Here is a 12522-nt window from a genome sequence, read left to right as displayed (position 1 = left end):
TCTGCCACAAGAGGAATTTAGCTTCCCCAAGATCCATTTTCTTCCTTTTCCCACCCTGGAGCTCCCCACCTCGTTCCAGCAGCCAGCCATCCCAGCAAAGCAGAATTGTCACTGACAGTGAAAGAGAAAGGCCTCAGAGTTAGGCTGTGAGCAGAAGCATGCCATAAAGTTACCAGCTTAATTAAGCCATTACAGTTTTTAGGGGTTTTTTAATACAGGCAATTTGAATGTATAATTGAGCCTGAGTACAGTCTCATTCTGTTTTCTTGGTCTGCTCAGAACCAGATTGCGAATGGGAAATAGCTGGGGTAACATCCTGTAGCAACAAGGTCAGTTGCTCATTTTTACTGTGATCTGCACAACGAAGTTGTGAAGTGTTTATTTCTATCGGCTTGGCCCAGGAGTGAAAGGCTTGGACCCTTGAAGTGCCAAGCAGACAGGCCAACCACACAGAGAGTGCTTTGACTGTCAGCCTGTCCCCAGTGTTCTCAGAGACAATATCCCACACATCCTTGTACAGAGAAGCTACAGAATATGGTTAGAGGAAACATTCTCTTTGGAAAAATGATTCTGAACTTCAGCCCTGAATTTAGATAGGGGAAACTAAGAAAGATTACAAACTCATGTTCTTCAACTTTGACCAGTAGAGGAGAAGGCCAATTTGAGTCTCTCCTTGGGGGGAAGTGTATATTTAGGGAAAGCACACGAAGCCCACTGCTTATGCTGTGAATATAGCTCAGCACTTCACAGATTCGGCGATTTTACTAGTTGACAGCTGTTTATTCCAACAGCATATATTTTATGTAGCAGTACATTCAATACATTAAGTTGTATTTCAGATTTACTCTAATCCCCACTGCCCCCTCACCATATATATACAAGTGCATACACACACTGAGATGCTAAAAGAAATTTTCCTTTGTTTGCTTCAGCAGCACATATACTAAAACTGGAATGATACAGAGAAGATTAGCATGGCCCCGAGCAAGATGCACACACATTCATGAAGTGATCAAATATAAGACCTGAAACCATAAAACTCCTAGAAGAAAACATAAGCATAAGCAACTTGACATCAGTCTTGATGATGATTTTTTGGATTTGATACCAAAAGCTAAGGCAACAAAAGCCAAAATAAACATGTGGGATTATATCAAACTAAAAAGCTTCTGTACAACAAAGGAAACCATCAACAAAACAAAAAGCAACCTATAGAATGGGAGAAAATATTTGCAAACCATATTTCTGATAAGGAGTTAATATTTGAAATATATAAAGAACTCAAACAACTTAATAGTAAGAACAAACAATCTAATTAAAAAATGAGCAGAATATGTGAATAGACTTTTTTTTTAAAGGACACATACAGATAGCTAACAGGTATATGAAAAGGTACTCAACATCACTAATCATCAGAGAAATGCAAATCAAAACCAAAATGAGATATCACCTCCCACCTGTCAGAATGACTATCATCAAAAAGACAAGAAATAACAATAGTTGACAAGGACAGAAAGGGAACTCTGGTGCACTGTTGATGGGAATGTAAATTGGTGCAGCAACTATGGAAAACAATATGGAGATTTCTCAAAAAGTTAAAGTAGATCCATATGATACAGAAATTCCACTTCTGAGTATTTATCCAAAGGGCATGAAAATGCCATGTTGAAGAGATATCTGCACCCCATGTTCATTGCAACATTATTTACAATAGCCAAGATATGAAAACAAACTGCGTCCACCAGTGAATGAATGGATAGGCAAATGTGACACACACATATACACACACACACACACACACACACACACACAGGAATATTATTCAGCCATAAAAGAAGAAAATCTTGCTATTTACAATAGCATGGATGGACCTTTAGGGCATTATGCTAAATGAAATAAGTCAGACAGAGAAAGACAAATACCGTATGATGTCACTTATATTTAGGATCTAAAACCAAAACTAAAACAAAAACAACCCGCAAAAAACAAAAAAAAAATGAACTTATAGACACAGAGAACAGATCAGTGATGTTGCCGGAGGTTGGGGGAACAAATGTGTAAAGGGGGTCAAAAGGTACAAATGTCCAGTTCTAACATAAATAAGTCATGGGGATGTAATGTACAACATGGTGACTGTAGTTAATAATACTGTATGGCATATTTAAAAGTTACTAAGAAAATAGATCTTAAAAGTTCTCATGAGAAGAAAAATAATATGTAAGTATGTATGGTGACTGACATTAACTAGCCTTGTTGTAGTGATCATTTCTCTCTCTCTCTCTCTCTCTATATATATATATATATATACACACACACACAAGTATTGGATCATTATGTTGTATACCTGAAACTAATATAATGTCATATGTCAATTATACCTCAAAAATTTTTTTTAATAAAAAATATTTTTTGTTGGGTATGTGCTCATGGTAAAAGAGTCCCAAATCCCATACCCACCCTTTCAGCCTCTGGCAATTGTGTCTCCTCTCCTTAAAACTAGTTCAACCTGATAGAGAGGTAGGGGTGGAACTGAGCAAGCAGAGGGGATGATATGGGTTGGGGGAGGTGGGCTGTAATGGGTCACAAAGGAAAATATGAAGTATCAGTGATCTAAGGATACCTGCGGGTTTCCTCCAGTTCTAGTAATTCTTTACATCGACAGAATACTTGCACAGTGATCAAGCAGTTTGTGTTGTTAGATCGTACTAATAAGACACTGAACTTGGCATGAGATCATATGTCTAATTTATCAGTGAAGAAAATAAATCTCAGAGAAGAAAGTGCATTTTAGGTCAAATTATACAAATAAATTCTCTCTCTCTCCCTCTTTCTCTCTCTCTCTATAGAGAGATTCTCAAAGGATTAGAACCCAAATCCTCTACTTCTAATATAATGCTAAGCTAACTTGGACTTTAATTTCACTTGTGTTTGCGTACAGGATTGAGCTCTGCCTTCCCAAACTGTAGACTCCCAGAAAAAGTTTCTATAAACCCCCCATCATGTGTCCATCTGCTGTGCTTCTTTCCTGTTAAATGTTAGCTCAGTTGAACCCTACCTTATGTAAACGTGGTTGTATGAAAAGTTAAATTTGTTAAAGTAAAACATACACCATTAAGGGCATTTCAAACAGATTCTCTGGAGATTTTCTTTAGAGAATGAGCTCCTCTAATGAGTTTAAACGCTTGGATTAGAAGAAACCTAAAATGGCTGCCCCGTTTTCTGAGTAAATATTCTACATTTTAGGAAGATAACTTTGCCAGCGTTGTGCAGCTTCTGCAGCAGAGAAAGGGTGCCAAGTGAAGATGTTCATTCTTGTTCAGGAGGTTGAATTGAAAAGAAACTTTCCCTGAGATATATTTGCATACAGTAGGTAACTTCTTGTTTGTCTTCAAGTTAGGCCCAGTGTTTCCCCCGTCTTTTTTGTGAGATATTTTCTTTTGTTGTATACCTTACAGTAAGACCTCGTAAGTCTTTGTTTTGAATCACCCCTGATGAGAGAAACACTAGAAAGCAAAATCTATGTGATAAAATGAAAGGAAGAAAATAATAACTAAGTATGGATAGTCAAATCTAAAAAGATAAAGTAACTTCAGTCCCTCCTTTGACAGCCCCAGGTTTTACCAACTCACATTTAGAATTCTCTGATTTTCTTTGTCTTTCTTGGGCCACATGGAAAGAGAATACTGTATATTTCCAAATGCACACAGCCAGCTATCCAAGCACCTGCAAAGTTGAGTGTGGTTCCTTTGAAATGAGCTCACCAACTCCCACAATTCCTGAGACCAAGGGTAACAACTGCTCCTTAGTTTTATAAATTACCCCATGGCTTACAGCCAAATGCTATTGGTTCGATTTCCCAGAGCAGTTCTCAAACTTTAGCAGGCATCAGAATCACCTGGAGGGCTTGTTAAGCCACAGAGTGGTGGATTCCATCCCTAGAGTTTCCGATTCAGGAGGTCTGGACTAGAGCCCAGTAATTTCATTTCTAACATATTTCCGGGTGATGTTGTTGCTGCTGCTGCTAGTGTAGGTGTGGTGAGTACTCTTTGAGGACCTCTGACCTGGAAGGCCCAAGTACCCGTGAGATGAACAGTAGCTGACGTGTGTCAGCAAAGTCCTCCGTACTTCTGGCTTCAGTGAGATTTGAAGGGGGCGTAATGGGAGGCATGGGCTATGAGCAGGAGGTGAGAAGGTCAAATGCATTAGATTTTTATTCCATCCATTCTCTATGGCTGAGAGCTACAGGTATTCTTGGTGCCCAGTGGGTTTTCAGGTTATTAAGCTTTTAAAGGATGAAGTCTGCCAGCTTACAGTTTGAAAGCAAGCAGCCAAAAACTTGTGAGAGGAAAAAAGATATGGCCTTAAGGTGCTTGCTCAGAAGCTTTGAATTTATCTGGTATAACCACGTCATAATTTGAGGGGGAATAAATTCTCCTTCTTAAAATAATCAGTTACATTCCCTAACACTTGGGGAGAAGACCCCAGGGAAAGGTAGTTCTCTTTAAACGCTATAGACTTGTGGATTGCTTCCCCTCACAGGTGTAGCCCTTTGATACTGTGTAATTAAGAAGAAAGGAATAGTTTAGGAACATCTGCATAAGGAATTAGGATGATTGGAATGGATCACACATCTTTCATGCAGGAACTGATGTTAGCACATGCAATCATAGCTTGATTATCAAGCTATCATAAATAGAAATGGAGCACATACTAAAGAGAGATTTCTGAGCTGAGGGTTGAAGGACAAATAGAATGCAGGTGTTCCATTTATCTGTGGTACTCAAGTAATTTGGAAAGAGATACTTTTCATTGTTCAGTCTTTGTTGTAGTATGGTTTTATTTCCCTGTCCTTGCCCTCTTTTCCTCTTTCAGTTTTACAGATACAACCTGAGTCCCTACTATGTGCAAAGCAGTGTCCCAGATCCTTTGTTTGCTGCAAAATTAAGTAGAACATGTAAGCCTCTACTCTTAAGTAAGAGGTTATGATGCCTATTAGATTACAAAGTGTAGGAGAATGCCATCAGCACATACAGAGGTACAGAAGGTATTATCTGAGGAATGTTGAGAAAGTCATATTATGCTTCCCTCTTACAATAAACCTCCACTAAGAGAATCACTCTGACTCGCCAAGAGGTTCAATGAGACTAGAACCATGTGTGATGGTGTCAATGAAATTAATGATGGATATTCCTGTTGACTTCACAATTAGTGGGAGAGCCAGTTAGGCCCAAGATTCAGAAACAGAAGGTTGTATACCCTCCTCCTTAAAGTTAATCCCCATGGCCCTGGACTTTCATTCACACAGGCATCCTAATCCTGTAGCCAACCTCTTCAGACTACAGCCTGTTACACTCTAATCTAGTTTCTTAACCCAGGTACCTGGGCTATATTTATGCACATAACATGTTTCTTCATGCTAGTCTTCCTTCCTGTGGATGCAGAAGCTCTTTATTTCTTTTATCCTCCTTTCCAGGATAGCTTCTCTATTTCTTTCTTTGAAAGGCAAGCCACAAGACTTTCTTTTCTCAGAAACAAAACTTCAATTCAATTGCTTGTTCATGAGATCTAAAATGAGTAATCCTAAATACAGATATTAGAGGATGAGTCCCCTTGACAATTTGGAATGATCTGGAGTCCTGAAGAGACAGTGATAGAAGATGCAAGTAATCACTCCAACACACTTTGTTAACTGTGTGCTCAAGAGAGGTGGGATTTGAAAGAAAACTTCCAATGGTTAATGGAATTTGAAATAATTTTAAAATACCCTGGGGTGGGGATGTTTGCATAGGCAAATAGACTTATTCATAAAGCAGGGTGGTGGTTTCTAGAAGCTGAGAGTATTGTAATATTTACCTGATCTACCCTTCTGGCATGGGCTACTCAAATGTCCTCAGCTCAGTGTACACCCAAAACTTCTGTCTCTGCTGCCTGAGGCATTCATTTATATGAGCTATTTGATCAGTTTATTCTATTTCCAGTCCTCAATTAAAAAAAAAAAAAAGATCAGTCTCACTTTCTAACATTCTACATAGGGTTTTAATTTTCTTGCGCTATTTTAGGAATTGGACTAAACTTAAGTCAATGGCATATCTTTTTTGGGATAATTAAAAAGGTTTCTGCAGGAAAAAGGTTGTGTGGAACCAATCTATTTCTCAATTACATCGTTATTTTTGAGAAAAGAGGGCAAATGAGTTTCATTAGCTGACTCAGTGACCAGCACTGTCAGCTGGCTAGACAATGTCCAGTAATTAAAGTTGTTTCCCAAGTATTTTCTGATAATCAACCACAAAAACATCATCAGTGATTCTCATGCATTCATTTTGTTAGGGAGCAACTGGGGATAGTCCAAAACTTTAGAACTAAACACTGGAAATTATTTCTCTTCACCACCTAATTTATTACAAAATAGTCTTGTGTGAAAAGAGGTGCCATCCGATGTGAATAGTTTTTGCAAGGCATATGCCTGGGGCATAACCCTCAGAAATAGAGTTGTGTAGTTGAGCCAGATTTAGAGAGATAACCTATCAGTGAGGTCCTCCTCCCTGTTCCAGCTGCATTCTGATCACTTCATTTTGAGTTCCATTGAGTACTTCATCAATAGGATCCAAGAGACAACCTCAAATAATCAGAATAAAATTGGCTTGACCACCCCTAGACAACAGGCTTCCATATATGCCAGTGAGGAGCTGAGCTTCAGATCTACAGCCCTCCTTAAAGCTCCAAAATTATAGCCTCACCATGACTATATGCCTTGAAAGCATCAAGATAATTTTATTATTCCCTTTGGCTCTGTTCATGTCAGTTACCAGAAGAAACCCTCGGCTTCCAGGTCATACCCTAGCATAAACCATTATCATTTCACCTGGATGATAGGAATAGCCTCCTACCTCTTCTACCTGGTTTCACTTTATTCATACCAGTGGCTACACACAGCATCCAGAACGATCCTTTTAAAATGAAGTTACCTATGCCTCTGTTCAAAACCATGGTTTTCTCCATAAGACAGAGCTTTATTTTTTTTTTCTTTGTTACATTCACTGTTGTCTCTACAATGCCTAAAACAGCATATAGTGAGCACTCAAAATATTTATCAGATAGATAGAGAGAGAGATATATAGGGAATATTTCCTCTTTTTTTTTTTTTTTTAAGTATTTATTTATTTATTTATGGCTGTGTTGGGTCTTCGTTTCTGTGCAAGGGCTTTCTCCAGTTGCGGCAAGCGGGGGCCACTCTTCATCGTGGTGCATGGGCCTCCCACCGTCGCGGCCTCTCCTGTTGCAGAGCACAGGCTCCAGACGCGCAGGCTCAGCAGCTGTGGCTCACGGGCCCAGCCGCTCCGCGGCATGTGGGATCCTCCCAGACCAGGGCCCGAACCCGTGTCCCCTGCACCGGCAGGCAGACTCTCAACCACTGCGCCACCAGGGAAGCCCATATTTCCTCTTTTCAATGCTCTCTTCTACTGCCTTTGCTCAAGTCCTTATTATTTCATTTGGCTTATTTTTTATTTATCATAATACAGTAGTATATGCATATAGTTCTATAAAAACAGGAAACATAAAGAAAAATAAAGAGGAAAATAAAAGTTATATAATCCACCATCCAAAGTTAACATTTTGGCTTATATTCTTCTAGATATTTTCTATAGTAGTAGTTTCTTCCATTATATTCCAGCCCAGATCCTACTCCTATACCAAACACAGTCTTAATGTTGTCACCAGTTGCATTCGTTTCCTGTGGCTGCCATAACAAATTATCACAAGCTGGTGGCTTAAAACAAGATAAATTTATTCTCTCACAGTTCTGGATGCCAGAAGTCAGAAGCCCAGGTGCTGTCAGTGTTACGCTCCCTCTGGGACTCTAGGGGAGAAGACTTTCTTTACCTCCTCTAGTTTCTTGTGATTTCTGGCCTCTTGGCTTATAGCAACACCCTTCTGGGAAGTCTTCATGTTGACTTCTCTTGTATTTGTGTGTTATCCTCTTTCTGTCTCTTATAAAAACACCTGTTATTGGATTTATTCCCCCACCCAGATAATCCAGGATAAATGCATCTCAAGACCCTTAACTTAATTATATCTGCAAATCCTCTTTTTTCCAAATAAGATCACATTCACAGATTCTAGGGATTTGGCGTGGACATGTCTTTGATGGGGGTTCACCATTCAACCTACTACACCAGTGTTAAATTCCTCAGACAAAATAAATTTGTTTGTGTCACTGCTGTGTGTTAAAAATCCTTCAGTGGTTCCCCATTATCTAAGTATGCCAGACTCCTTTGGATGGCATGAAAAGCATTTATGATCCTTGCCTAATCTTCCAAGAAAACAGACTTCATAATGGCAGACAATCCGTCATGGCCACTCCATCCCAATGATGTATAGAGAGAAAAACAGAGGAGGAGGTCTCCTCAGGAAAACTGGACTGTGTCCTAATTAAACAGCTAGAGGTACACAACACTGAGATGTGGTATTTAGTGTAAATGTGACAGTTTGAATTCAGCAGTGGGTCAGAGCATGGTTCATAGAGATTAGTTTACACTTGTATTTTTTCATCACCTGGAAAATGTGACATTAATAAATTATTAATTTGTTTTGATAAAAGGAGTGAATAGATGCAAGTATTAAATTCATGGTTCAAGGACTCAAATTCTCTTTTCCCTCATCCAGTGTTTGCCTCTTTGTTGCCCCTCCTACCTGAAGTTTTTTTCTATGCATTTGCTTTTGAATCTCTCTTTTAGAAGAGTATACTTATTTATGTCGCACTGAATTAATTTCTCCAAAAAAGGAGCCCATCATTCCTGTCTCTCTCTATTGTTCAGATGTTGTATCAGTGCAGGATGATAGGAGCAAGGCAGAAGCTATGCTAAGTGACAAAGTGTGAAGTGTGAAATTCACGTGTATTATTTAGTCATTTTCCTTCTTCTGTCTCTTTATCTTAATGTATTAAAGGTAATAGTCTGAATCAAGCCTCTGCTGTTGTTTACTTTTTTCTGACAGAATTAGCTGGGGCAGTTCAGTCTCTCTGATTTATTGTTGAGTCTCATCCACTTTCCATCACTTTCAGGTGTAATTTTCCTTTCATTTTCTTTAAAAATTTAAAATTGCCCACAATCCTCCTTCATGGTTACTTGGTTTGACAAATTTATCAGAAAATGTAGAGAATGGCTTAGAGTAGATCATATCAGACCTGGTGTATTTGTGATACAAGATCATTAAGTTTACAGGGAATTGTTCTGAGATGGTGGGAGATGAAGCCCCAGAAAGAAGCAGAGCAGTGGCTGGGTACCAAGGGCAAGTAGTGGGAGTGGTCCATCCTACTGCAGGCAAAATTGGGAGTGGAGGATGTTGTCTTTGAAGAATTTTAAAACAGTAAGAAAACCAAATAATGTCAGTTCTAAATTTTTTAAATTAAAACTTAATATTTTTAGAGCAGTTTTAGGTTTACAGCTGAATTAAAGGGAAGTAATAGAGATTTCTCATTATACTTCCTGCCCCCCCCCAACACTCACAGCTTCCGCCATTATCAGCATCCTCCGTCAGAGAGGTATAACTCTTATAACTGATGAACCTACATTGATATGATACATCATAATCATCCAAAGTCCAGAGTTTATATTTCAGTTCACTTTTGGTGTTGTACATTCTATGGGTTTGGACAAATATATAATGGCATGTATCCATCATTATGGTATCATACAGAATATTTCCACTGCCCTAAAAATTGTATGCACTCTGCTTATTCAGTCCTTCACCTGCCCCTTAATACTTGTCAAGCACTGACCTTTTTACTGTCTCCATAGTTTTTAATTTTCTAGCATGTCATATAATTAGAATCATACAGTATGTATCCTTTTCAGGTTGGCTTCTTTCACTAAATAATAGAAATTTAAGTTTCCACCATGTCTTTTCATGACTTGATAGCTCATTTCATTTGCACACTGAATAATATTCCATTGTCTGTATGTCTCACAATTTGTTTATCCATTTACCCACTGAAGAACATATTGGTTGCTTCTAAGTTTGGGCAGTTATGAATAAAGCTGCTGTTAATCTATGTGCAAGTTTTTGTGTGGACATACGTTTTCAACTCCTTTGAGTAAACACTAAGGAATATGATTTCTGGATCATAATGATTGTAAGAATATGTTCAGTTTTGTAAGAAACTGCCAAATTGTCTTCCAAAAGCGTATCGTTTTGCTTTCCCACAGTAATGAAAAAGTTCCTGTTGCTCACATCCTCACACATCCTTACCAACATTTGCTGGTGTCAGTTTCTGGATTTTGGTCATTCTAATAGGTGAGTAGTGGGATCTCTCAGTCTACTTTTTATTATGACTCTTTTTTTTTTTAAATTAATTAATTTATTTTTATTTTTGGCTGTGTTGGGTCTTCGTTTCTGTGCAAGGGCTTTCTCCAGTTGTGGCAAGCGGGGGCCACTCTTCATCGCGGTGCGCGGGCCTCCCACCGTCGCGGCCTCTCCTGTTGCAGAGCACAGGCTCCAGACGCGCAGGCTCAGCAGCTGTGGCTCACGGGCCCAGCCGCTGCGCGGCATGTGCGATCCTCCCAGACCAGGGCCCGAACCCGTGTCCCCTGCACCGGCAGGCAGACTCTCAACCACTGCGCCACCAGGGAAGCCCTATTATGACTCTTAACCAATAATTCTAAAAAATGTCAGTGATAAAATACTCCCAGAGGAGAAAGGAAAACCAGATTGGAGGGACTCAATGATTCTTCTCCAAGGTATCTCTAAATGGGCTTAGGATATTAGCAAGCTTCATTTATAGAATGTTTCTGCAGTGATTCAGCCATGTGGCTGACAGGGTCTTGGTGCTCCAGCCAGGTGTCAGGCCTGAGCCTTTGAGGTGGGAGAGCTGAGTTCAGGACATTGGGCCACCAGAGACCTCCCAGCCCCACATAATATCAATCAGCGAGAGCTCTCCCAGATATCTCCATCTCAACGCAAGGACCCAGCTATACTCAATGACCAGCAAGTTCCAGTGCTGGATGCCCAATGCCAAAAAACTAGCAAGACAGTATCACAACCCCACCCAATAGCAGAGAGGCTGCCTAAAATCATAATACGTCCACAGACACCCCAAAACACACCACTGGACGCAGTCCTGCCCACCAGAAAGACAAGATCCAGCTTCATCCACCAGAACACAGGAACCAGTCCCCTCCACCAAGAAACCTACACAACCCACTGAACCAACCTTAGCCACTGGGGGCAGAAACCAAAAACAACAGGAACGATGAACCTGCAGCCTGTGAAAAGGAGACCCCAAACACAGTAAGTTAAATAAAATGAGAAGACAGAAAAATATGCAGCAGATGAAGGAGCAAGGTGAAAACCCACCAGCCCAAACAAATGAAGAGGAAATAGGCAGTCTACCTGAAAAAAAATTCAGAGTAATGATAGTAGAGATGATCCAAAATCTTGGAAAAAGAATGGAGAAAATAAAAGAAACGCTTAACAAGGACCTAGAAAAAATAAAGAGCAAAAAAAACAATGATGAACAACATAATAAATGAAATTAAAAATTGTCTACAGGAATCAATAGCAGAATAACTGAGTCAGAGAAACCTCTGACATAAGTGACCTGGAATATAAAATAGTGGAAATAAATATCACAGACAAGAATAAAGAAAAAACAATGAAAGAATTGAGGACAGTCTCAGAGACTTCTGAGACAACATTAAATGCACCAGCATTCGAATTATAGTGATCCCAGAAGAAGAAGAGAAAAAGAAAGGGACTGAGAAAATATTTGAAGAGCTTATACTTGAAAACTTCCCTACTATGGGAAAGGAGATAGTCAATAAAGTTCAGGAAGCACAGAGAGTCCCAACTAGGATAAATACAAAGAGAAACACTCCAAGACACATATTAAACAAACTATAAAGAATTAAATACAAAGGAAAAATATTAAAAGCAGCAAGGGAAAAGCAACAAATAACACACAAGGGAATCCCCATAAGGTTAACAGCAGATATTTCAGCAGAAACTCTGCAAGCCAGAAGGTGGTGGCAGGACATATTTAAACTGATGAAAGGGAAAAACCTACAACCAAGATTACTCTACCCAGCAAGGATCTCATTCAGATTCAATGGAGAAATTAAAACCCTTACAGACTAGCAAAAGGTAAGAGAATTCAGCACCATCAACAGCTTTGCAACAAATGCTAAAGGAACTACTTTGGGCAGGAAACACAAGGGAAGGAAAAGACCTACAATAACAAACCCAAAACAATTAAAAAATGGTAACAGGAACGTACATATCGCTAATTACCTTAAATGTAAATGGATTAAATGCTCCAACCAAAAGACATAGACTGGCTGAATGAATACAAAAACAAGACCTGTATATATGCTGTCTACAAGAGACCCACCTCAGACCTAGGGATACATACAGACTGAAAGTGAGGGGATGGAAAAAGATATTCCATGCAAATGGAAATCAAAAGAAAGCTGGAGTAGCAATTCTCATAGCAGACAAAATAGACTTTAAAATAAAGACTATTACAAG

General features: G+C 39.3%; 1 pseudogene; it reads left to right on the top strand.

Annotated features, from left to right (window-relative positions):
• The first annotated feature begins 923 nt into the window (after positions 1 to 923).
• Positions 924 to 1023, top strand: LOC137767919 (U6 spliceosomal RNA; annotated as a pseudogene).
• The last annotated feature ends 11499 nt before the right edge of the window (positions 1024 to 12522 follow it).

Source organism: Eschrichtius robustus, chromosome 7 (assembly GCF_028021215.1).
Source record: "Eschrichtius robustus isolate mEscRob2 chromosome 7, mEscRob2.pri, whole genome shotgun sequence".
Taxonomy (NCBI): domain Eukaryota; kingdom Metazoa; phylum Chordata; class Mammalia; order Artiodactyla; family Eschrichtiidae; genus Eschrichtius; species Eschrichtius robustus.
The sequence above is the reverse complement of the archived record's forward strand: the minus strand, read 5'-3'. Positions and strand labels throughout refer to the sequence as shown.